The sequence below is a fragment of the Myotis daubentonii genome, chromosome 3 (genome assembly GCF_963259705.1).
Source record: "Myotis daubentonii chromosome 3, mMyoDau2.1, whole genome shotgun sequence".
NCBI classification, from domain to species: Eukaryota; Metazoa; Chordata; class Mammalia; order Chiroptera; family Vespertilionidae; genus Myotis; species Myotis daubentonii.
The window spans coordinates 216,593,888-216,620,091 of NC_081842.1; the positions used below are offsets into that span (position 1 = coordinate 216,593,888).

At 54.8% G+C, this 26,204-nt stretch overlaps 1 protein-coding gene and 1 pseudogene across 9 annotated transcripts in view; one reads left to right on the forward strand and one right to left on the reverse strand.

Annotated features, from left to right (window-relative positions):
- Positions 1–26,204, reverse strand: part of CAMTA1 (calmodulin binding transcription activator 1) — a 683,296-nt gene that overhangs the window by 335,820 nt on the left and 321,272 nt on the right. The window lies entirely within an intron of this gene.
- LOC132229117 (basic proline-rich protein-like) lies at positions 19,554–22,471 on the forward strand (annotated as a pseudogene).

The window sequence follows — 26,204 nt, forward strand, 5'->3', positions numbered from 1 at the left end:
CACCTTCTCCGGAGAGGAGGCCAAGGCAGGGCCGGGAACCCAGCAACATCCCGGTCCTCTCCACATTTCTCCCGGGCAGTTGTCACCGCCCAGCACGTGGCACTGCGGTGCCAACCTCGCAACTCCTGTGGGCGACTTGACCTCCCAGGGGTTGCCATCCCCTTGGGAAAGAGATGTTCCGAGCTCCAGAAATCCAATGCCTCAGGAAACGAATTCCCACTGCAGGTCAGAGGCATGCCCAGGACATTGTTGGGGAGGGGAAGGGGGAGTAGGGAGAGGGAGGGGGAGAGGGGGAGGCATGAGAGGAGGAGGGCTTTGTGGGGAATAAAAGATTCTGTCATTACTGAAAATTTGCACCAGCTGAGGCACCCTGTCCAGCTGGCAGCCTTTAGCCCTTCCTGACACTTCTCGACTCTTCTCCAACCTCCGCGAGGACAGGGGAGGGCCAGGCCCTTTCTTTCCATCATGCTGCCGCCACGGGCTGATGGAGATGCCTCGTGTGAAATGGTTACAATGCGCAGGCAGGTGCCACGGGTCCACCAGGGGACAGCTGCTTCCACCAACACACACACCAATGCCTCTCAGGCCCAAGAGTCTGGCCCTGGACAACGGCCCGACCCCAGGAGACAGGCACCTTCCCTCCAGCCCGCAGCCCGCTCCCAGCAGCAGGGCCCACCCTCATGGCAGAGAGCAGTGGCACCGAAAAGCTGAGAGTTTCAAATGATGACGAAGTTTAAAGATGAAACCAGTGCACAGCAGCCGGCCAGAGCGGCTCAGTGGTTGAGTGTCAACCTATGAACCAGGAGGTCATGGTTTGATTCCTGGGCAGGGCACATGCCCGGGTTGTGGGCTCAATCCCCAGTAGGCAGCCGATCAATGATTCTCTCTCATCATTGATGTTTCTATCTCTCCCTCTCCCTTCCTCTCTGAAATCAGTAAAAAAATATATATTAAAAAACCAAACAGTATAGAGCAGATTTCCTTTAAGAATCATTGTAGCATGTGGAAATCATTTTAGAAAACGTTTCCATCATGAACACATGCGTGGGATTGGGCGGTTCTGGTCCTCCTCTGGCCACGGGGTGAAGCGGAGCCCCCACGTGCTGCCCCTGCCAATGATGGGGCCTACAATGGAGCTAATCCACGCCATCCAGCAGAAAGCTCACCGAGAACCCCGGCCCCTGGCTTATAGCCTGACCTTGAGCAGCCTGACCTTGAGCAGCTATCACATTCCCAACTAAGCCACAGTCTCTCTGGCTGTAAAGTGAGGCCAGCAAGACCTATGGCCGCACCTCGCAGGGAGCTGCCTGCCTCCCACCAGGGGACGTACGCGAATGGCCTGCCTTCACGTGAAGGCCTGCACTGCGTCTGTACCTGTACACGCCCTGAGGGTTTGTGGTGCTGAGGGTGAGTGTGACTGTTCTGTGGTCACAATGAGCCCGGCAGCAGCCTGGCCTCTGGGGCTGATCCAGGGGCTCTGGAGTCTTCCTCCTGATTGGCTGCCGTGGCTGCCTTCTCCCCACCACACTGAAGATAGGACGATGCCTCCGTGAAATTTCTCCCAGATCCAAACAAAAACCTGAGAGCTAATAAATAAATTAAAACACATCTAATAAAATCAAATGTGAGCTTACAGGAAGCCTGCTTGCATATTCATGAGCCAAGTGAAAAGCCCCATGAGCTCTTCTAAGCTCCTTATTCGTGGGGAGTTGGAGATTTAACACACGCTGGGAGGATTTCGTCGCAAATATAAGCCTGGCAAAGGCACATCCATCCATGAACGTACTGAACAGGCCTCTGTTAACCATTCCTTCGCATTCTCCTTAGTTGGCATCTTCCTCTCCCTCTGTAACCCTGGTACCTCTTATAAAGAGTAGGCACTCAGTTGATTGCCGGCTGGATTTCAAGGAGGCATGAGTCACTTCCTCCAGGAAGCCTTCCTGACCCACTGAGCTAGGTTTGGTGACCTTGCTATTTATTCATTTCCCAGCAGTCCTCTCCCTGCCCAGCACCCACCTCTAACACACACATACACACACACACACACACACACACACAACTGTTTCATATCTTTATTCTCTCTATTGGACTGTAAACTTAGTGAGGGTAGAGGCTGATCTGCTTTGCTTCTGACAGCCTGATATATACATGGAGGAAACACCTAATAAATCATTAGATAAACAAAGCAAAGGATGAATGGATGGACAGATGGATAGATAATGGATGAGTGGATGGGTAGATGGGTGGATGGATAGTAGATGGATGGATGCATAGATGGATGAATAGATGGAAAGATGAATGGATGGATGATGGATGGATGGATGGGTGGATGGATGGAAAATGGATGAGTGAATGGGTAGATGGGTGGATGGGTAGTGAATGGATGGATAATGGATGGATGATGGATGGATGGATGGATGGATGATGGATGAGTGGAGGAGTAGATGGGTGGAGGAGTAGATGGATGGGTGAATAATGGATGGATGGAGGATGAATGGGTGCAAGGATGGATGGGTGGTTGGAAGGATATATGAGTAGATGGATGAGAGGTAAGAAAAGGCAAGGTAGCCCTAGCTGGTGTGGCTCAATGGATAGAGCGTTGGCCTGCGGACTGAAAGGTCCTGGGTTTGATTCTGGTCAAGGGCACATGCCTGGGTTGCAGACTCGATCCCCAGTAGAGGGCGTGCAGAGGCAACCAATCAATGATTCTCTCTCATCATTGATGTTGCTATCTCTCTCTCCCTCTCCTTTCCTCTCTGAAATGAATAAAAATATATTTTTAAAAAAGAAAAGGTAAGGCAAACACCCAAGCTGGGCCATGACAGAGTGTCTCTGGGGGCGGCCGGGGAGGCAGGGAGGACAGGCCGTGAGCCAGCGGGGGAAGCAGACCCGGAAGGAAACTGCCCAGGAACTGAAGGAAAGCGAAGGGCTTGGCCTGCGGAGCAAGGTGATATTCCCCGACCCCTTCCTCTGTGCGAGGCAGTGCCCGGCATCTCATGAGCACCGCCTCGCACGCTCACATCCTCACACCACGTCTGAGGCTGCGTTTCACCCACGCGGGGGAGGAAGTGGGACCTGCAGGAGAGGCCTGCCCAGCTGCAGGGCCGGTGTGCGGTGGGCCAGGAACGGCCGATGTAGTCACCCCACACAGCTCCCTCCATGGGGGCTGGAAGACCAACAGGCGTTTCCTGGCCCAGCAGGGGACGGTGCCTGAAGGAAGAGGTATCTGTAAGGACTCTCTGCAGAGGGCACAGCCCTCGGGGCAAAGAGCAAGGGGCGGGCTCTCCAGGGAGACCCAGGATGCCCGACCTTCTAGCCCACAAAACACAAGCTCCTGGCCCAGGCACAGACACTGCTTCATGGGGGAGGAGTGGGCCCGGGGACAGTGTGACTCCTAACACATTCTGCAGGTGCCTGAGCCAGGCAGCAGGAAGGACAAGAGGAAGGGAGGGCAAGGACGAGAGCGGAGTGCAGAGAGTCCATGCGAATCAGATCTCTGCTCCCCCCCAAGCCCCCAAAGACCCGAGTGCAGGCCCTCACACCCAGAGGCACCCCAGGAACTGCCAGGCGATGCTCTGTCACCCGGATGAGGACAGAGGAGGAGAGCCTCCCCAGGCCCCCTGCCTGTCTGACATCACGGGCAAGGGATTCCCCAGAGCATCCTCTGCTCGCTGATGGCCCTGAAGTGTTCATGCAGCTGGAAGCCACGCTTGGTCCATTTCCCAGATCTAGCTGCCATGACAGGAACCCGGGCAGCGTGTCTGGCGGCGGCACAGCAGCTCGATAACCAGCCACGAGTCGGCGCCCCACCCCCACCTGGGCCCCGGCAGTTCTGACCACGGCTGGAAGGCAGGTCACTGCCGCCTCCGGGCCGGGAGACGGAGAGCCCGTGCTGTGTGCATGTGTGCACCTACGTGTGTGCAGTGCACATGCGTGTACGCATGCTTTGAGGGGAGGCAGGGACTACCACCTGGCGCAAAGCGATCACCACCCTTCCTGACCACGGGGTGAAACTGCCAGTTCTTTACCTGATCCCCCTCCCACGAGCACGGGAATCGTTACCGTGACACGAGAAGGCCAAAGCCTAGCGCGGCGTGTGGCCCGGGTCCCTTAGCTACGAGCAGCGGGGCTGGGACCAAGCACAGACCTGCCTCGATCCCAGCTCACGCTCTCCACTGGGCCCGGGGCGGCCCCGCTGCACACACCCAGCTCTGCCCGCCACAGTGTCCGGAGGAGGAGAGTCCACAGGCAAAGACATCTGCACAGTTTTCAGTTTAACAACACTGAACGGGTTGGTTCTGGACGGACTTCCTCCTTCAAAGGCGAACACACACTGAGAATCTCCAGCAGCCGGGGAACGGCGCTCCGGAGCCTGAAGGCCCAGCCCCGGGCCGCGCTTTGATCCCTGGGCCAGCAGTTTGGGGCAACAGTCACTGAATGTGTGAGTGAGTGAATGAATGAACAGCAAGCCAATGCCATGAATGGCAGTTCTCGCGGGAGGTTTTTTTAAATAAGGCTCTGCGAGAATGGCCCGCAGTGTCCGCCATCGCAGTCTCTCCCCTCCCCCGCGGCGGCTCGTCCAGCCTCCAGCTGCCTCGACCGTCCCATGTAAGCGATTCGGAGGGAACTGTACATTCATTAGTCTGGTGCAGCCGTGGGCAAACTACGGCCCGCGGGCCGGATCCGGCCCGTTTGAAATGAATAAAACTAAAAAAAAAAAAAAAAAAGACCGTACCCTTTTATGTAATGATGTTTACTTTGAATTTCTATTAGTTCACACAAACACTCCATCCATGCTTTTGTTCCGCCCTCCGGTCCAGTTTATGAACCCATTGTGGCCCTCGAGTCAAAAAGTTTGCCCACCCCTGGTCTGGTGCCATGTGGGCCTCAGGGCCCCGGCCCCTGAGACCCACGTGTGTGCACATCATGGACCGACCACACTCGCCTGTGGCCGGAGGGGCAAGCCCCGCTCCGTGTGCCCCCCAGCAGTGGAAGTCCAGGCGAGTCCACCCCCTAAGTGCAGAAGCACCCCCTCCCCAGTATTCACTGCCAGGGCCCGGGAGAAGGGCTGGCTCAGCAGCTGAAGGGTGTGAATTCGCTCCCGGGGAGATGCGCCACTTTCCTAAGAGAACATACCTTTCCAAGCCTCAAGGCGCACGCGTGTACGTGAATATGAAAGTGCGTTTACTCTCAGACTCGAAATCGGTGTAACTGCACCAACTCTTAAAACGCCACTCGGCGTCCTCCCAGGACCCACGGCGACGACGGCCACGGTAACCGTGTCCCCCGTCACAGGTCAGAGGGAAGAACCGGTAAAACCACACGCAGCCCACCACTCAGCACGGCTAGGAGCAAGCACACCATAAACAGAACATTACCTGGGAGCAGAAAAATAAACACCATTTCCAGTGAAGCTCTTTCTTGAGTTCTCACCCCAAACCTTTGCAAAGAGCGAGGAGGGTGGGAAGGGTCCCAGCGCCGCGTGAAGAGGACTTAGGAGGGAACTAAAATCGCCAGAAGGAAGAGAAAGCGCACCCTGAGTAAAAAGTAAAATAACAGTGAAGGAAGCAGAGGGACCAGAACGTACCCTGGAGGCAAGGGCTTTCAAGGGGGGCCTGGCTCCGCAGGCAGCGTGGGGGAGACGGGAGGGGAGGGGAGACGGGAGGGGGGCCGTTGCCCAGAAAGCGTGCAGTGAATGAGAGAAAGGAAGAGGTGGACATTCAAGAGCCCGCGAAACAATAATAAAGTAAATCCAAGGACACATGCGTCCCCGGCACCCCTGCCACAGAAGCCAGCCATTAGAGAAGCTGCACTGTGCTACACTGACAGCAGAGGGAGCTCTTGAGCTAAAAATCACAGAAACCACTCCAGCCAGCTGGCCTGCGAAATGCAGGGTCGTCAGCGGCTCCATCTGCCGAAAGGCCACCAAGAGAGGAAAACAAACATGAGACTCCAAATACTTCGGCTGATGAAAACCACTCCAAAAATACACCCATTCGGCGGGAGGAAAACTGAAACGTAACACGGCAAATGGAATTAAACACCTCAGAAACATTTGAGAAAACAGCCTCACAGTCTGCAGACAGAAAGATCAAATCCCTCCCAAGGGCAAGAGACTTAGACTGTCATTAGACTTCGCCAAGCAGCCGACAGAGCCGGGCAGGGACGGAGCCGATTTCGTGAAACTCAGAGAAAGAAGGTGGGGCTCAAAGCATTTGCATCCAGCAAAGCAGATCTTCACAATCAACGCTACAACGAAGGAGCTTTAAGCTGTAAGGCTTGAGGGACTAAGGGGCCATGAGCCCTTCTTACAGACTCTCCCGGGGAATGAACTTCTCCCCACCAGGAGAGGACTCTGGCAAATGGACTTAGGGGAAGCAGTTAATGTAGTTAAATGATGGCTCTAAATTAAGTGTGAAATAAGAGTAGAACAATGTATAGATATTATATGTTTTGTCAAAGCAAAAATACACAACTACAAAATGGTAGACAACAAAAGAAAGAAAAAAAAACAGAATAAGCTCAACGATGGTTGCATAGGAAGCTGTATACAATGTGTAGGTTGTATGTGATGATGGTCCATAGGAAACTGTATACAATGTGTAGGTTGTATATGATGAGGGTCCATAGGAAACTGTATACAATGTGTAGGTTATATATGATGAGGGTCCATAGGAAACTGTATACAATGCGTAGATTGTATATGATGATGGTCCATAGGAAACTGTATACAATGTGTAGGTTGTATATGATGAGGGTCCATAGGAAACTGTATACAATGTGTAGGTTGTATATGATGAGGGTCGGATAGGACTGATATGATCACCAGCGTGGGTGAGCCTCAGACCCTCTGATGACACCAGCTGTACATAGAGGAACACAGACCAATGCTCCTTGTCTGGGACGTTCCAGAACAGGCCCACTAAGCTGTGGGGGGAACAAAACCAGAACAGTGCTTGCGCTGAGGGAGACGTCAGGACCGACTGGAAGGGACATGAAGGAACTGTGGGGGGAAGGCTGTGCTCCACATCTCCATGGGGGTCCGAGCTCACACAGCTGAGCGCACTGTCAGCCCTCGTCAAATGCGCGCTTGATATCCGCACACCGCACTGTACGTACATTTCACCTAATAAAGGAACTATAGACAAGCCCTGGACTCCGGACGATACCCTGTCTGCCGAGGTGATTACAGATGGAGTGTCCCAATATCTCCTTTGAAAAGCAATTCAAAATTAAGAGGGCTTGCCGGATGGCCGGAGGGCAGATGTGCAATAAAGCAAGTGTGGCAAATGGTAACTAAGGATCCAGGCCGTCGGTATATGGGTGTTCACTGCGGGAAAAAATCTGTTAAGTTTCTGTATCTCAGAAACTTTTCATAATAAAATGCTGTGAAAAATATTGTAGGGGGTTCGCAAAAGGACCCAGCCATTAGACTGAGAGGGTTCCTGCCAGCTAAATCAGTGACAACTTCTCCATCAAAATAACTAGTTTATACACCAGTGGGCAAGTATGCCACCCACTGAATGTAACTTAGACCATGTAACCCACTGACTGAAATCGGAACATACGGGCCCATTTGGGTATCAATAAATAAATGAGTAAATTAAAAATGTAAGAAAGCAAAAGCTCTTCAAAAACACTGAGTAGATGGTACTAAACAATAGATAAACTTATAAAGAAACACCATCTGGCAAACATTACAGTAATAATTGATTCAGACGAGAATTATCATTGGATGCTAAAGCACGTTGAATGAAACAAGTACTTCCACAAACCTAAACGTCTCCTCACAAAATGCTAATTAATTACAAGGGAAAGGAATGAGTTGGCATCGGGGCAGCCCAGCAGACTCCGTCCTGACCGGTGATCAGAGTTCGCCACTCCAGCCACGGGACAGCTGGTTCCACGCATCCTTCATGCCGATGCCTGGGAGGGGCCCGGTGTGCCTTCTGTGGCGTTGCCGCCACAACTGCACATCCTGAATCTAGTCATGAGGGAACCAGACACACCAACGTAAAGGGCAGCCTGCAAAATACTGGCCCGTGTTCTTCAAAGCACAGAAGACCAGGGAAGGTGAGGGAACTGCACCTCGTTGATGGGATGGAAGAGACAAGTACAATGGGAAGTACATGTAGCGTGGGAGCTTTAGATTGGGTCTTAGTCCAGGTGATGATGATGATGATGATGATGATGGTGGTGGCGGTGGTGGTGGTGGTGATAATTACATTTTGCTTTAAAGAAATTATTGGGACATAACTGGCTACAGGAATAAACCTGTAGACTGGATGATAATATGCATCAATGATTTTTTCCTGGTTTTTATCATTGTACTAAGTTATGCAAGGGAGTGTCCCAGTTTTCAGGAATAGACATTAGGGCATCATGTCTGAAACTCACTTGCAAATGGTTCAGAAAAATGCACACACAGAGAATGGCAAAGCAAAGAGGATAAAACGTGAACAACTGGGGAATCCGGGTGAAGAGGAGAGGGGATTTCCTTGTCCTGTTCCTACAGATTCTCTGACATTTTAAAATTATTTCAAAATTCAAAGTTTTTAAGATATGAAATAAAAATGCTACACACTGTAGGGTATTCTGCTCTAGCTGGTTTGGCTCAGTGGATAGGGCGTCAGCCAGTGGATTAAAGGGTCCTGGGTTCGATTCTGGCCATGGGCATGTACCTGGGTTGCAGGTTCGATCCCCAGCCCTGATAGGGGCACCTGCCAGAGGCAACCAATCGATGTGTCTCTCTGTTTCTCCCAGTCCTTTCCACTCTCTCCAAAAATCAATGGAAAAATATCCTTGGGTGAAGATTAACAACAAATTAAAAAATAAAAATAAATAAACTGTAGGGTATTCTTTAATTCTGACCAGTCTCTCCTGGTCCTAAATGGCAAGAGGCCACAGACTCAGAAGCCCCTAAGGCCTGAGAGTCACTGGGGCCATTGGACACTCACTGTAGAGATGCAGCATTACAGGCGGCGACCAGAAGCTAACCAGCCCGGGCGCCCACAGAGCCCCTGGGCAAGCTCTGGGGCGGGGGGGGGGGGGGGGGGGGGGGAGCGGGTTGTTTCCTGCGTTACTCCAGCCAAGTCCAACCACATGTTGCTGACAGTGCCCCGAGCTCTCTCAGAGAGAGACAGCGCCAGGGAACAGGCCTGACACCCACTGCCCAGCCCTCCCCTCCCCCCCCTCCCCCCCGCAGGTCTGGAATCACCATCAAAGTTGCAATTACCACCCAAGGGCAAGGCTCCTCTCCCTCCTCCCGCCTGGGATACAAACCAGCCCCAGCGTGCTCACGGATCAACAGCGATCTCGCCGGCCAGACACGATTTGCATTTAGGATGACATCTGCAATATTTTATACGCCAACATCTAAAACAACAAACTTGGCAGTTTTTCTGAGCAGCAATTAACACAGTGCCTAATCCCATCAAGGAGCCGGAACTGGCGTGGAGGTCCCCCTCACAGCAGCGGCAGGCGGAAACCTTCCCCCCCACCCCCCTCAGCAGCCCCGACTGGGCCTCTGCTCCTCAAGGAGAGGAAGCGGTTATGAAGGACAAGGGTGACTGCCCTCCAGTCCCACCACAGAACGGAACGGGCTCACAGCCCACGGGAGGGGCGGGAGGCCTGGCGCAGGGTCGGGGCCATGTCTGAGTTGCGGCCACACCAGGTCTCGCAGTGCTTCCTCCACGGCCTACCCGGGGCAGAGGGCCACGCACGGCCCCAGCCAGCCAGTTCTGCCCAGCAGCGGCCCGTCCAGACACGGCTTCTTCTACAAGGGCCCCGAGTGCTAACCTAGTCGCTGGGAGGCTCCCAGGATATGAAACACCCGGCACACTCCCTCCGCTGAGCGCCCGGCGCCTCCGGATGGAGCCCGGCCGCGGTGACCTCACCCGGTCTCTCCAGGTCTCTGGAGGCCACGTGCCCCCCTGGGCACACGCAGGCAAGTGACCGCCCCCAATACGATGCCAACCCCCAGACTCTCTAATGTCCACCGCCCTTCAGGCCTCCGCTCAAGTGTCAGGAAGCAACTCTAAACCTCTCCAACCCTCGGGAACACGGCGCCATTCAAGCCTTTCTCACCCAAACCGGGACAGCAAACACATGGAGGCCCGTGTTATCTCGTGTTCCACGTGGACTGGCTTGATCTGCACCCTCAGCAGAACCACGAGGTTTTCAAGAGCCAAGAGCCTGTCCCGGGCAGCCACCCCATCATCTAGCACAGGGCCGACACGAGGGAGAGGGCACCTCCCCACCCCCCAGCACAGGGCCTACACCAGGGGGAGGGCACCTCCCCACCCCCCAGCACAGGGCCGACACCAGGGGCAGGGCACCTCCCCATCCCCCAGCGCAGGGCCGACACCAGGGGGAGGGCACCTCCCCATCCCCCAGCGCAGGGCCGACACCAGGAGAAGTGGTGGCAACACCTCCACAAGCTCAGAGACGCTCAGACTCCCCGGTGCTCTGGGCGGCGAAGGGAGGGAGGCATGTGCACTGGGCTCAGGGAAGCCCACGATCCGTGTCTGACACATGAACGAACGAGCAGGTAAACAAAGGAAAGACACGCCAGTTGGCTGGCAGGCCAGGAGGTGGACCTAGTGAGGAGGGGGGTACAGCCCAGAGGTCCGCACAGCCAGCTCGCACCCCCCACACCCCGAGAACCACTGGCATAAACAGGTCACGCCCTCAGCGCCACCCACCTGCCTGTACAGCGGGCTGTTGGCCACTGGAGACCCAAGCGATGGAGACCTCGGCTTCCATCTGGGAAGGGACATGTCACCCTCTGTGAGGGGGTGAAGAGGCCTTGTCAGACGCCAGCTTGGGCTGGGGCAAGAGGAGGAAACTGCACACTGAGGAAGCACCTGGGGGGTGGGGGTGGGCTCTGGGCCCTGAGAAGCCCGGGTGGGGGGAGGGGTTGGGACAGCAGGGCCCAGGTGCCAGGAGGGAGGAAGCCCTGAGAAGCCCAGGTGGGGGGAGGGGTTGGGACAGCAGGGCCCAGGTGCCAGGAGGGAGGAAAGAGGGCTGCACTCAGGGAGGCAGGCGGGGTCACGGTGGCCAGGCCCGTCCTGGAGGCACCGGGAACTCAGCAGAAATGACCCCATGAAACAGCCGCGGCGCCGGGCACGGTCCTGGGAAACAAGTGGAGCAGGAGGTTCCGAGGACATGGCAGATGGGACATGTGACTAATCTAGGAGCCTGGCCCTCCCGCGGGACCAGCCACGGGCTCAGGACCCAGGATGCTGAGATCCACCCCTCGGGACTGAGGCTGCTCCCAGGCGCACCCACTGGAGACAGAGCTGAGCCCCGAGTGAAAGGCGAGGTGCCAGTGGTGTGCAGGCTGGGAAGACAGAGGAGACAGTTCATACTGGGGAGGCGTTGGCCTGTGTGAACAGAAGGAAAAGTCCCAGGACAGCGTTTCCTCCTGGGTTTGTCACCGCCCGCGAAGGAAGAGACATCCTCTCTCTTCACATTCGTTTCAGGTGAGCCCTCCTGTCTGCGGGACCGCCCGGCCCTCGGCGTCCTCACGGCCTCGCTCATGCTGTTCACTGGGTTATAAGCCCTTTGAGGTGGGAACTGGGTCTGATTCGTCGCTCACCCTGCACAGAGTCTAGGAAGGCGCCAGGTACAAGTTGTTCCTCGGTAAATGCTCATTGTTGATAGTTATGTAACCGTTACAACCGTAAATAACTCAGCAAAAAATTCCACTAGGAGCCCTGGCCCGAGGCTGAGCGCTCCTCGCGGCAGAGGGTAGATTCAGGTTTTGTAGAAGCTCCTTTCCCTCCCCGGCAGCAGTGAGAGGCCGGGAGCTCGATTCCTGTGCAGCCAAGCGTTTCCGAGAGGGGGGAGGGCCCTGGGGGGTCGTGGCACGGAGTGTGCGACCCAGAGGGTCTGTGTCCCGTGGGAAGGACGGACCGGTTCTTGCTGGCAAAGCCATAAAGCACAGGGAGTCACACCTAAAATACTCTGGGAAGCTACGTAGAGATTTCGACCAACAGAAAGCATCTAAATGTCCATCCACATACCAACAGATACACACTGTGGGATAGTCACACAACGGAACAGCAATAACAGTGACGATAAATAAACTAGAGCTAGAGGTAGCCCACGGATGAATCCTATGAACATCTGCTAGAAAAAACACATATTTATAACCCAAACCAGAAAAAGGAATCAGGAAAGGAGCAGAATGTAAAATTGACAATTAGACATCAATACCAGAGAGAAAATACCATTTGCAACAGCAACAAACGAGAAAGTCTGTAGCAACAAACTCAGCAATCGATGTATAAAACCATCATAAGGAAACTTTTCTAAACTAACACAGAACACACGAATATTCCTGAGTAAATGAGAAGACAGAAGTTGTTCTTGGATGGACAATTCAACATCATAAGCTAATTTGTAAGTTCAAAGCAATTTTATGGAGCTAGATGAATGGGCACCAGAATTTATGTAGAAAAAAATAAACCTTCAACAAAGAGCTGGGAAAATATTGAGAAAGAAAAGCTCCGACCACCTGGCTGGACCTGGAGAACATCAGGCCACGCGAGGTAAGTCAGGTGGGAAAGTCACCATACGATTTCCCTCCCATGTGGGGTATAAGACTGAAAGTAGCAAATGAACAAACAAGCAAAAACTCATAGACACAGAACACAGTGTGGAGGTTACCAGGGAGAAGGGGGCGGAGGTAGTAAAGGCTGAAGGGGGTCAAATATATGATGACGGGAGATTGACTGTGGGTGGTAAACACACAATGCAATATACAGATGATGCATCATAGAACTATATACTTGAAAACGACATACTTTTATTAACCAGTATCATCCCAATCCAATAATTAAAAGTTTTAAAAAATAAAAAGAAATACTACAAAGCCTCCATAATTAAAACAGTGGTGAGGCAGGAACTGGGTAGATGGAGGAATGGGGGGGAAATGGGGACATCGTAATACTTTCAACAATAAAGATTTTTTAAAAACAGTATGGCATGGTTAGGGATAGATAGAGAAGTGGAGTAGAAGAGGAAGTAGGTGCAGCTAATGTGGAAATTTTGTATATGATAAAGGTGGCCTCTCAAATCACTGAGGAAAACAGGGGCTTTCTAATAAATGTTGCTGGGACAACGGGTTAACAATTTGGAAAAAAGATAAAATAATATCCATACTTCATGCCAGACACCAGAAGAAGTTCCAAATGGATCAAAGACACAAATGTAGAAAATGAAACCATAGATGTACTAGAAGAAAATGTGGATGAATTCCTTTACAACCTGAGGGGAGGGGGAGGTTTTATTACTGTGACTCCAAAATAAAGATGCAGTGAAAAGAAGAGTGATAAATACGACTACATAAAAGAAAAACATTTCACAAATGAAACACACTTTAGAGTCAAAGATACAAATAGGTTGAAAATAAAAGGATGGACAAAATACATCCTACAAACAGCAACCAACAGAAAGCTTGAGTGGCTTTCCCAACATCAGACAAGACAGGCTTTAAACAAAGAACGTTCCCAAAGATAAGGATAAAAGAGTCAGTGCATCGGGAAATATAACGATTATAAACACACACATGCTCCTAATAACAGAGCACCAAAATGCATGAAAAAAACTGACAGAAAAGAAAGTAGAAATAGATAATTCTACAAAGTACTTGGAGTCTTCAAAATCCTACCTTCAAAAAAGGATAAAACAACTAGATAGAATATCAACAAGAAAACGGGAGACCTGACTAACTATAAACCAACTAACCGAAACAGACATCCTTAGAACAAACACTTCACCCAACAGCAGCAGAATATGCGTTCTTCTCAAGGCCACATGGAGCATGCTCTAGGACAGACCATATGCTGCGCCATAAAACAAGCCTCAGTAAATGTAAACGGTTAGAAATAACACAAAGTATGTTCTCCAACCACATGAAATGAAATTAGAAATTAAAAGCAGCCCGGCCAGCATGGCTCAGGGGTTGAAAGTTGACCTATGAACCAGGAGGTCACGGTTTGATTCCTGGTCAGGGCATATGCCTGGGTTGCAGGCTCGATCCCCAATGTGGAACATGCAGGAGGCAGCCGATTAATGATTCTCTCTCATCATTGATGTTTCTATCTCTTCCTTTCTCTCCCTTCCTCTCTGAAATCAATAAAAATATATTTTTTTAAGTTTTTAAACATTTTTTAAAAAAAGAAATCAAAAGCAAAAAAAAGGTTAATGCAATTTTATGGAGCTAGACAAATTGATACTAGAATTTATATGGAAAAATAAACCTTCGTGAGTAGCTAATAAAAACTTACAAATATGTGTAACTTAAATGAGATATGCCTAAATAACTAATGGGAAGTCAGAAAATATATTGAAATGAATGAAAAGGAAAACACGAGGTACAAAACTTATTGGAAACCACAAAAGCAGTATTTAGTGGAAAATATGTAGAGGGAAAGATATAAAAGAAAAAAATCTATAATCAATAACCTAATCTTCCACCTTAAAACTAGAAGCAGAAGAACAAAGAAACCCTGAAGGAAGGAGAAGGAAGGAAATAACACTGCAGTAGAAATTAATGAATGAGAGAACAGAAAAACGAAGAAAATCAATGAAACAAAAAGCTGGTTCTTTGAAAAGGTCAACAAAATTGACAAATCTTTAGCTACACTGACCAAGGAAAAGGAGAGAAGATTCAAATTCCTGGAGTCATAAATGAAAGAGGGAACTCTATGACATTAGAGGAATGAAAAGGATTATAAAGGAATACTATGAGCAATTGTAAACCAGCAAATTAGACAACTTAGATGAAACTACTAAATTTCTAGAAAGAACTACTAAAACTGACTCAAGAAAAAATATGCCTGGATGGCATGGCTCAGTGATTGAGCACTGACCTATAAACCAGGAGGTCAGGGTTCGATTCCCCATCAGAGCACATGCCCAGGTTGCAGGCTTGATCCCCAGTGTGGGGCGTGCAGGAGGCAGCCGATCCATGATTCTCTCTCATCATTGATGTTTCTGGCTCTCTCTCCCTCTCCCTTCCTCTCTAAAATCAATAAAAATATGTTTTTTAAAAGAACTAGACAATCTCTATATACCTATAACAAGTGAAGAGACTGAGTTACTAATAAAAAATTAACCCAAAGAAATTCTCAGGCCCAGATGGCTTCACCTATGAATTCTACCAAAACTCTAAAGAGTAATTAATCCTTTACAAGTCTTCGAAAACTCTTCCAAAAATTATAAAAGGAGCAAACACTTCCCAACTCATTTTATGAAACCAATTTTACCCCAATGCCAAACCAAACACATCACAAGAAAATTACACCAATACCTCTTATGACTTATACATGCAAAAATCCTCAACAAAACACTGTCAAACTGAATCCAGAAACATGTAAAAAGAAGTACACACCATTACCAAGTGAAATTTATACCAGGAATTCAAGGTTGGCTCAGCATCTGAAAGTCATACTCTGAAGTAGTTTGAAGTAAAGGAGCTTCCTGTTGACAGTTATCTCAAATGTTTCAGAAGAAAATTAAAATGTTACATATGTAGAATGTTGTGTGTGTGTGTGTGTATAAATACTGTATATACTATGTATATAGTTTGTATATATACTGTGTATATCTGTGTATATCTATTCTATTTGTATATACTGTGTGTATATGTTTGCATGTTTGTATATACTGTGTATATGTATGTATGTATGTATATGTGTGTATATACTGTGTATAAACCATATGTGTATATACTGTGTATATATACTGTGTGTATACTGTGTGTGTATATATATTGTGTGTATATAGTGTTTATATACTACTAGATGCCCGGTGCATGAAATTCATACACTTGGGGGGGTCCCTCAGCCTGGCCTGCGCCCTCTTGCAGTCTGGGAGCTCTTGGGTGATGTCCAACTGACGGCTTAGGCCCATTCCCTGTGGGCCTAAGCTGGCAGTTGGACATCCTTAGCACTGCCATGGAGGTAGGAGAGGCTCCCGCCACCGCTGCTACGCTCACCTGCTGTGAGCCCAGCTTCTGGCTGAGCCTCGCTCCTCCTGTGCTGAGCGTCTGCCCCCTGGTGGTCAGTGCACATTATAGTGACCAGTGGTTCTGCAGTTCAGTCGATTTGTATATTAGCCTTTTATAATATAGGATGTGTATATACTGTGTGTATACTATGTATATGCTGTGTGTGTATACATGCATGTGTGTACATACTGTGTGTGTGTGTATATGAGTGTATACTGTGTGCATATATACTGTGTATATGTGTGTTTATGCTGTCTTTATATATACTATGCATGTCTATGTGTTTATATGCTATGTATATACTGTGTGTATATGTGTGTATATACTGTGTGTACATACTGTGTGTACATACTGTGCATGCATTTGTGTGTATACTGTGTGTATATGTGTGTGTACTGTGTTTGAATATACTGTGTGTATGTTTGTGTATACTGTTTGTATATACTGTATATATGTGTGTATACTGTGTTTGTATATACTGTGTGTATATGTGTACATATACTGTGTTTGTATATACTGTGAGTATATGTGTGTATATACTGTGTGTGTATATATACTATTTGTATATTCTGTTTGTGACTATTGTGTGTATATGTGTGTGTATACTGTGTATATATACTGTGTGTACATACTGTGCATGTATGTGTGCATGTACGTACTGTGTTTGTATATACTGTGTGTATATATACTGTGTGTATATGTGTGTATACTGTGTGTCTACGTATTGTGTGTGTATGTATGCATGTATATACTGTGTTTGTATATACTATGAGTATGTGTGTGTATATACTGTGTTTGTATATACTGTGAGTATATGTGTGTATATACTGTGAATGTGTGTGTGTGTATATACTGTGTGTGTATACATACTGTTTGTATATACTATTTGGGACTATACTGTGTGTATGTGTGTGTATACTGTATTTGTATGTACTGTCTGTATGTGTGTGTATACTGTGTGTATGTGTGTGTATACTGTATTTGTATGTACTGTCTGTATGTGTGTGTATACTGTGTGTATGTGTGTGTATATACTGTTTGTATGTACTGTGTGTATACTGTGTTTGTATGTACTGTGTGTGTATATACTGTTTGTATGTGCTGTGTGTATACTATGTGTATATATACTGTGTGTATATGTGTGTATATACTGTGTGTGTATATACTGTGCGTGTATGTGTGGATGTATATACTGTGTGTGTATATACTGTGTGTATGTGTGTACATACTGTGTTTGTATATACTGTGAGTGTGTGTGTATATACTATGTGTGTATATATACTGTTTGTATATACTATTTGTGACTATACTGTGTATGTGTGTGTATACTGTATTTGTATGTACTGTATGTACTGTGTGTATACTGTGTTTGTATGTAATGTGTGTATGTGTGTATATACTGTGTGTGTATGTACAGAGAGAGAATGATTAAGCATATACAGTAAAATGTTAACAACTGTGGGATCTGTGAATGATATACAAGTGGTATTTGCACTACTTTTGCTGCTTTTTAACATTTTGAAAGAAAAAGTTTAATTAAGGAAGTGTCTGCAGCACATGAATGATTTACATGTGAAGTTTAAAAAGATTGGCAGGGAGTTACTCACAGTTTAAAGCACGCGGCCTGTGCAGAGAGCAGGTGCCTCCCGGTGTTCGGCTGGGGGGTGGGGGGTGGGCAGGCAAGCACACGGCTCTGCTTCAGTTCTCAGGCTCACGCAGGGGCCATGCCGCCCATTACTCATAGTTTTGTTTACCTCCAATACTGAGGAATCATCATGTTTATTTAAAAAGCACCCCCTTCCTTTATGCACACTTCCTTCCCCTGCCGACCACTACCCTCCTTCCTGGACAACGCAGCCGCTCCCTCCCGCCCTCGGCCCTGCCTCCCAGCGATGAGAAGGATGAGAAATTCTCCTGCTCACAGGGGACGGGCTCCCTGGGGAAGGGCCGGGGAGAGAGCCTCACACACGCGGCTCCCTGAGTGGGAAGGAAGCCGTCCTCCCCAGAGGCGCAGATGCTCTTGTAAAGGACAGGGAGGGGAAGGCTCTGCACGGGAACTGGGGTGTCTGGGCCGCAGAGACTGGGGTACCCCCGCCTCAGGAGGAGCCTGGAGAGGGGTGACCAGGTTGGGGAGTGGGCATTCCCAGCGAGATGGAGCCAGCACAGGGTTCTCCGTAAAGCGGCGCTAACACCATCACCCCACTCAGGCTGTGAGCCACAGAAGTGGCCTCGGCCTGAGTCCCAGCTGTCCTCTGGGCCTGCAATGGCCACGAGGTAGCTCCCCCTTCAGGCGGAACAGGCCCCTCCAGGCAGGAGGGGGCGCTGGCGGGAACCCAAGTCCCTGGCAGGGCTGGGGCCAGGCTCCACTGCCTGCTTGCTGAGCACAGGAAGGCCCACCCTTCAGCAGGGATGGGAGGACACCTACTGCTGGCCAGGCAGAGACCAGGGCGGGAACTGTGGTTAAGGGGGACAGCGGCTCTAGCTGTGGCCACAGGAAGGGAGGCCGCCTCCTGCCTCAGAGGATGGGGGTGGTGGTGAGTGAGTCTGACACCGAGATGCTGGGGTCCCACAGGCTGTGATCTTGCTCGGGGGTGGGGTGGGGTGGGGTGGGGGGGTGGGGGGTGGGGAAGGGGACTGGATGCCTCAGAGCCCAGCAATGACTTGGAGTGACAGGTCCTGAAGGCTCTTGAATGCCCACAGCCACCACCATCCAAGGGGACACTGGGGCAATGCTGGGTCCGTGCCTCACTTTGCAACGGGCGCCTCCCTTACGTCTGGCCGTGCTGCTTCCCTTGAGAGTCAGGGCAAGGATGGGGGAAGTGGTGCCTGGGTGCCGACTGTGGGAGGTGCTCCTCTCAGGGCCCAGATGCAGGGTCAGCCCCTGAGAGTCTAGCCGCTGAGTGCTGAGCGGGGGCCATGGGGAGGCCCATGCAGGAACAATGCCAACCTTCGCGCCATGGTGGGGGGTACAGACGTTAGACTTGGGGGGCAGGGGCACCCCATATCCTGGAACACACCGTGAGGAGAGGCCCTGGCCTGCGGGTCTTTTTGAAAGGAGTTCAGTCTCCTGAGAAGGGCGCAGCCCCTGAGTGAGTGACCAGGACAAGATGTCCCACCGCTGAAGTCTCCACTTCCAGAAGCGAGGCAGGGACATCCACTGGCTGCGCAGGTTCAGGGAGGTCACAACGGCGCCCTCAGGCCCTGCCATCCCTCTGCTCCCTTTCTTTCTCCGTCCCCCCCTTTTGTCCCCCCCCTTCTATCCGCCCCCCTTCTGTCCCCCTCTCCTTCTCCGCCCCCATTCTGTCCCCCTCTCCTTCTCCGCCCCCATTCTGTCCCCCTCTCCTTCTCCACCCCCCTTCTGTCCCCCCTCCTTCTCCGTCCCCCCTTCAGTCCCCCTCTCCTTCTCCGTCCCCCCCCTCTGTCCCCCCTCCTTCTCCGCCCCCCTACTGTCCCCCCTCCTTCTCCGCCCCCCTTCTGTCCCTCTCTCCTTCTCCGTCCCCCCTTCTGTCCCCTCTCCTTCTCCGCCCCACCTTCTGTCCCCCCTCCTTCTCCGCCCCCCTTCTGTCCCCCCTCCTTCTCCGCCCCCCTTCTGTCCCCCCTCCTTCTCCGCCCCCCTTCTGTCCCTCTCTCCTTCTCCGTCTCCCCTTCTGTCCCCTCTCCTTCTCCGCCCCCCCTTCTGTCCCCCCTCCTTCTCCACCCCCCTTCTGTACCCCCCCCTTCTGTCCCCCCTCTTTCTCCGCCCCCCTTCTGTACCCCCTCCTTCTCCGCCCCCCTTCTGTCCCTCTCTCCTTCTCCGTCCCCCCCTTCTGTCCCCTCTCCTTCTCCGCCCCCCTTCTGTCCCCCCTCCTTCTCCACCCCCCTTCTGTCCCCCCTCCTTCTCCACCCCCCTTCTGTCCCCCCTCCTTCTCCACCCCCCTTCTGTCCCCCTCTCCTTCTCTGTGCCCCCTTCTGTCCCCCATCCTTCTCCGCCCCCTTCTGTCCCCCCTCCTTCTCCACCCCCGTTCTGTCCCCCTCTCCTTCTCTGTGTCCCCTTCTGTCACCCCTCCATCTCCGCCCCCTTCTGTCCCCCCTCCTTCTCCGCCCCCCTTCAGTCCCCCTCTCCTTCTCCGTCACCCCGTCCCCCCTCCTTCTCCACCCCCCTTCTGTACCCCCTCCTTCTCCGCCCCCCTTCTGTCCCCCCTCCTTCTCCGCCCCCCTTCTGTCCCTCTCTCCTTCTCCTTCCCCCCCTTCTGTCCCCTCTCCTTCTCCACCCCCCTTCTGTCCCCCCTCCTTCTCCGCCCCCTTCTGTCCCCCCTCCTTCTCCGCCCCCTTCTGTCCCCCCTCCTTCTCCACCCCCCTTCTGTCCCCCCCTCCTTCTCCGCCCCCCTTCTGTCCCCCCTCCTTCTCCGCCCCCTTCTGTCCCCCCTCCTTCTCCACCCCCCTTCTGTCCCCCCTCCTTCTCCGCCCCCTTCTGTCCCCCCTCCTTCTCCACCCCCCTTCTGTCCCCCCCCTCCTTCTCCGCCCCCCTTCTGTCCCCCCTCCTTCTCCGCCCCCTTCTGTCCCCCCTCCTTCTCCACCCCCCTTCTGTCCCCCCTCCTTCTCCGCCCCCTTCTGTCCCCCCTCCTTCTCCACCCCCCTTCTGTCCCCCCTCCTTCTCCGCCCCCTTCTGTCCCCCCTCCTTCTCCGCCCCCTTCTGTCCCCCCTCCTTCTCCGCCCCCCTTCTGTCCCCCCTCCTTCTCCGCCCCCTTCTGTCCCCCCTCCTTCTCCGCCCCCTTCTGTCCCCCCTCCTTCTCCGCCCCCTTCTGTCCCCCCTCCTTCTCCGCCCCCTTCTGCCCCCCCTCCTTCTCCACCCCCCTTCTGTCCCCCCTCCTTCTCCGCCCCCTTCTGTCCCCCCTCCTTCTCCGCCCCCTTCTGTCCCGCCTCCTTCTCCACCCCCCTTCTGTCCCCCTCTCCTTCTCTGTGCCCCCTTCTATCCCCCCTCCTTCTCTGCCCCCCTTCTGTCCCCCCTCCTTCTCCGCCCCCCTTCTGTCCCCCTCTCCTTCTCTGTGCCCCCTTCTATCCCCCCTCCTTCTCCGCCCCCCTTCTGCCCCCCCTCCTTCTCCACCCCCCTTCTGTACCCCCTCCTTCTCCGCCCCCCTTCTGTCCCCCCTCTTTCTCCACCCCCCTTCTGTACCCCCTCCTTCTCCGCCCCCCTTCTGTCCCTCTCTCCTTCTCCGTCCCCCCCTTCTGTCCCCTCTCCTTCTCCGCCCCCCTTCTGTCCCCCCTCCTTCTCCACCCCCCTTCTGTCCCCCCTCCTTCTCCACCCCCCTTCTGTCCCCCCTCCTTCTCCACCCCCCTTCTGTCCCCCTCTCCTTCTCTGTGCCCCCTTCTGTCCCCCATCCTTCTCCGCCCCCTTCTGTCCCCCCTCCTTCTCCACCCCCGTTCTGTCCCCCTCTCCTTCTCTGTGTCCCCTTCTGTCCCCCCTCCATCTCCGCCCCCTTCTGTCCCCCCTCCTTCTCCGCCCCCCTTCAGTCCCCCTCTCCTTCTCCGTCACCCCCTTCTGTCCCCCCTCCTTCTCCACCCCCCTTCTGTACCCCCTCCTTCTCCGCCCCCCTTCTGTCCCCCCTCCTTCTCCGCCCCCCTTCTGTCCCTCTCTCCTTCTCCTTCCCCCCCTTCTGTCCCCTCTCCTTCTCCACCCCCCTTCTGTCCCCCCTCCTTCTCCGCCCCCTTCTGTCCCCCCTCCTTCTCCGCCCCCTTCTGTCCCCCCTCCTTCTCCACCCCCCTTCTGTCCCCCCCTCCTTCTCCGCCCCCCTTCTGTCCCCCTCCTTCTCCGCCCCCTTCTGTCCCCCCTCCTTCTCCACCCCCCTTCTGTCCCCCCTCCTTCTCCGCCCCCTTCTGTCCCCCCTCCTTCTCCGCCCCCTTCTGTCCCCCCTCCTTCTCCACCCCCCTTCTGTCCCCCCCTCCTTCTCCGCCCCCCTTCTGTCCCCCCTCCTTCTCCGCCCCCTTCTGTCCCCCCTCCTTCTCCACCCCCCTTCTGTCCCCCCTCCTTCTCCGCCCCCTTCTGTCCCCCCCTCCTTCTCCACCCCCCTTCTGTCCCCCCTCCTTCTCCGCCCCCTTCTGTCCCCCCTCCTTCTCCACCCCCCTTCTGTCCCCCCTCCTTCTCCGCCCCCTTCTGTCCCCCCTCCTTCTCCACCCCCCTTCTGTCCCCCCTCCTTCTCCGCCCCCTTCTGTCCCCCCTCCTTCTCCACCCCCCTTCTGTCCCCCCCTCCTTCTCCGCCCCCCTTCAGTCCCACCTCCTTCTCCGCCCCCCTTCTGTCCCCCCTCCTTCTCCGCCCCCTTCTGTCCCCCCTCCTTCTCCGCCCCCTTCTGTCCCCCCTCCTTCTCCGCCCCCTTCTGTCCCCCCTCCTTCTCCACCCCCCTTCTGTCCCCCCTCCTTCTCCGCCCCCTTCTGTCCCCCCTCCTTCTCCGCCCCCTTCTGTCCCGCCTCCTTCTCCACCCCCCTTCTGTCCCCCTCTCCTTCTCTGTGCCCCCTTCTATCCCCCCTCCTTCTCTGCCCCCCTTCTGTCCCCCCTCCTTCTCCGCCCCCCTTCTGTCCCCCTCTCCTTCTCTGTGCCCCCTTCTATCCCCCCTCCTTCTCCGCCCCCCTTCTGTCCCCCCTCCTTCTCCACCCCCCTTCTGTACCCCCTTCTTCTCAGCCCCCCTTCTGTCCCCCTCTCCTTCTCCGCCCCCATTCTGTCCCCCTCTCCTTCTCCACCCCCCTTCTGTCCCCCCTCCTTCTCCGTCCCCCCTTCAGCCCCCCTCTCCTTCTCCGTCCCCCCCCTCTGTCCCCCCTCCTTCTCCGCCCCCCTACTGTCCCCCCTCCTTCTCCGCCCCCCTTCTGTCCCTCTCTCCTTCTCTGTCCCCCCCTTCTGTCCCCTCTCCTTCTCCGCCCCACCTTCTGTCCCCCCTCCTTCTCCGCCCCCCTTCTGTCCCCCCCTCCTTCTCCGCCCCCCTTCTGTCCCCCCTCCTTCTCCGCCCCCCTTCTGTCCCTCTCTCCTTCTCCGTCTCCCCTTCTGTCCCCTCTCCTTCTCCGCCCCCCCTTCTGTCCCCCCTCCTTCTCCCCCCCCTTCTGTACCCCCTCTTTCTCCACCCCCTTCTGTCCCCCCTCCTTCTCCACCCCCCTTCTGTACCCCCTCCTTCTCCGCCGCCCTTCTGTCCCCTCTCCTTCTCCGCCCCCCCTTCTGTCCCCCCTCCTTCTCCACCCCCTTCTGTCCCCCCCTCCTTCTCCACCCCCCTTCTGTCCCCCTCTCCTTCTCTGTGCCCCCTTCTGTCCCCCCTCCTTCTCCGCCCCCTTCTGTCCCCCCTCCTTCTCCACCCCCCTTCTGTCCCCCTCTCCTTCTCTGTGTCCCCTTCTGTCCACCCTCCTTCTCCGCCCCCCTTCTGTCCCCCCTCCTTCTCCACCCCCCCTTCAGTCCCCTCTCCTTCTCCGTCCTCCTTCTGTCCCCCCTCCTTCTCCACCCCCCTTCTATACCCCCTCCTTCTCTCCGCCCCCCTTCTGTCCCCCTCCTTCTCCGCCCCCCTTCTGTCCCTCTCTCCTTCTCCTTCCCCCCCTTCTGTCCCCACTCCTTCTCCGCCCCCTTCTGTCCCCCCCCTTCTCCGGCCCCCTTCTGTCCCCCCTCCTTCTCCACCCCCCTTCAGTCCCCCTCTCCTTCTCCGTCCCGCCCTTCTGTCCCCCTCCGTTCTCCGCCCCCCTTCGGTCCCGACCTCCTTCTCCGCCCCCTTCTGTCCCCCTCCTTCTCCACCCCCCCTTCTGTCCCCCCCGCCCTCCTTCTCCTTCCCCCCTTCTGTCCCCACTCCTTCTCCGCCCCCTTCTGTCCCCCCTCCTTCTCCGCCCCCCTTCTGTCCCCCCTCCTTCTCCACCCCCCTTCAGTCCCCCTCTCCTTCTCCGTCCCCTCCTTCTGTCCCCCTCCTTCTCCACCCCCCTTCTATACCCCCTCCTTCTCCACCCCCCTTCTGGTCCCCCTCCTTCTCCGCCCCCCTTCTGTCCCTCTCTCCTTCTCCTTCCCCCCCTTCTGTCCCCACTCCTTCTCCGCCCCCTTCTGTCCCCCCTCCTTCTCTCCGCCCCCTTCTGTCCCCCTCCTTCTCCACCCCCCCTTCAGTCCCCCTCTCCGTTCTCCGTCCCCTCCTTCTGTCCCCCCTCCTTCTCCACCCCCCTTCTATACCCCCTCCTTCTCCGCCCCCCTTCTGTCCCCCTCCTTCTCCGCCCCCCTTCTGTCCCTCTCTCCTCTCCTTCCCCCCCTTCTGTCCCCTCTCCTTCTCCGCCCCCCATTCTGTCCCCCTCCTTCTCCGCCCCCTTCTGTCCCCCCCTCCTTCTCCACCCCCCTTCAGTCCCCCTCTCCTTCTCCGTCCCCCCCTTCTGTCCCCCCTCCTTCTCCGCCCCCTTCTGTCCCACCTCCTTCTCCGCCCCCTTTTCTGTCCCCCCTCCTTCTCCACCCCCCTTCTGTCCCCCATTCCTTCTCCGCCCCCTTCTGTCCCCCCTCCTTCTCCGCCCCCTTCTGTCCCCCCTCCTTCTCCACCCCCCTTCTGTCCCCCTCTCCTTCTCCACCCCCCTTCTGTCCCCCCTCCTTCTCCGCCCCTTCTGTCCACCCTCCTTCTCCGCCCCCTTCTGTCCCCCCTCCTTCTCCACCCCCCTTCTGTCCCCCCTCCTTCTCCACCCCCCTTCTGTACCCCCTCCTTCTCCGCCCCCCTTCTGTCCCCCCTCCTTCTCCGCCCCCCATCTGTCCCTCTCTCCTTCTCCGTCTCCCCTTCTGTCCCCTCTCCTTCTCCGCCCCCCCTTCTGTCCCCCCCTCCTTCTCCACCCCCCTTCTGTACCCCCTCCTTCTCCGCCCCCCTTCTGTCCCACCTCCTTCTCCGCCCCCTTCTGTCCCCCCTCCTTCTCCACCCCCCTTCTGTCCCCCCTCCTTCTCCACCCCCCTTCTGTACCCCCTCCTTCTCCGCCCCCCTTCTGTCCCCCCTCCTTCTCCGCCCCCCATCTGTCCCTCTCTCCTTCTCCGTCTCCCCTTCTGTCCCCTCTCCTTCTCCGCCCCCCCTTCTGTCCCCCCTCCTTCTCCACCCCCTTCTGTACCCCCTCCTTCTCCGCCCCCCTTCTGTCCCCCCTCCTTCTCCGCCCCCCATCTGTCCCTCTCTCCTTCTCTGTGCCCCCTTCTGTCCCCCCTCCTTCTCCACCCCCCTTCTGTCCCCCCTCCTTCTCCACCCCCCTTCTGTCCCCCTCTCCTTCTCTGTGCCCCCTTCTGTCCCCCCTCCTTCTCCGCCCCCCTTCTGTCCCCCCTCCTTCTCCACCCCCCTTCTGTCCCCCTCTCCTTCTCTGTGCCCCCTTCTGTCCCCCCTCCTTCTCCGCCCCCCTTCTGTCCCCCCTCCTTCTCCACCCCCCTTCTGTCCCCTCTCCTTCTCTGTGCCCCCTTCTGTCCCCCCTCCTTCTCCGCCCCCCTTCTGTCCCCCCTCCTTCTCCACCCCCCTTCTGTCCCCCTCCTTCTCCGCCCCCCTTCTGTCCCCCCTCCTTCTCCACCCCCCTTCTGTCCCCCTCTCCTTCTCTGTGCCCCCTTCTGTCCCCCCTCCTTCTCCGCCCCCCTTCTGTCCCCCCTCCTTCTCCACCCCCCTTCTGTCCCCCCTCCTTCTCCGCCCCCCTTCTGTCCCCCCTCCTTCTCCACCCCCCTTCTGTCCCCCTCTCCTTCTCTGTGCCCCCTTCTGTCCCCCTCTCCTTCTCTGTGCCCCCTTCTGTTCCCCCTCCTTCTCCGCCCCCCTTCTGTCCCCCTCTCCTTCTCTGTGCCCCCTTCTGTCCCCCCTCCTTCTCCGCCCCCCTTCTGTCCCCCCTCTCCCCCTCTGTCCCCCCTTCTCTGCCCCCCCTCCTTCTCCGCCCCCCTTCTGTCCCCCCTCTCCCCCTCTGTCCCCTCTTTTCTGCCCCCCCTCCTTCTCTGCCCCCCTTCTGTCCCCCCTCCTTCTCCGCCCCCCATCTCTTTCTCCATCGTCCTCGCCTCTTCCAAGAGCAGCCCACCATCGAGGTACCACAAAGACCAGGAAATGATGCTCGACCTTGGCCGTGAGTAATGCCCGCAGGTGATGAATGCCCGCTGGGAGAGCCTCTCTCTCGCTTTGGGAATTCCAAAAATCCCTTCCCGCATCCAGTCCCGGCCACTTGGCTCCCCCCTCTCCTTGCCCAGCCACGAACCCTAACCCTAACCCTAACCCACGC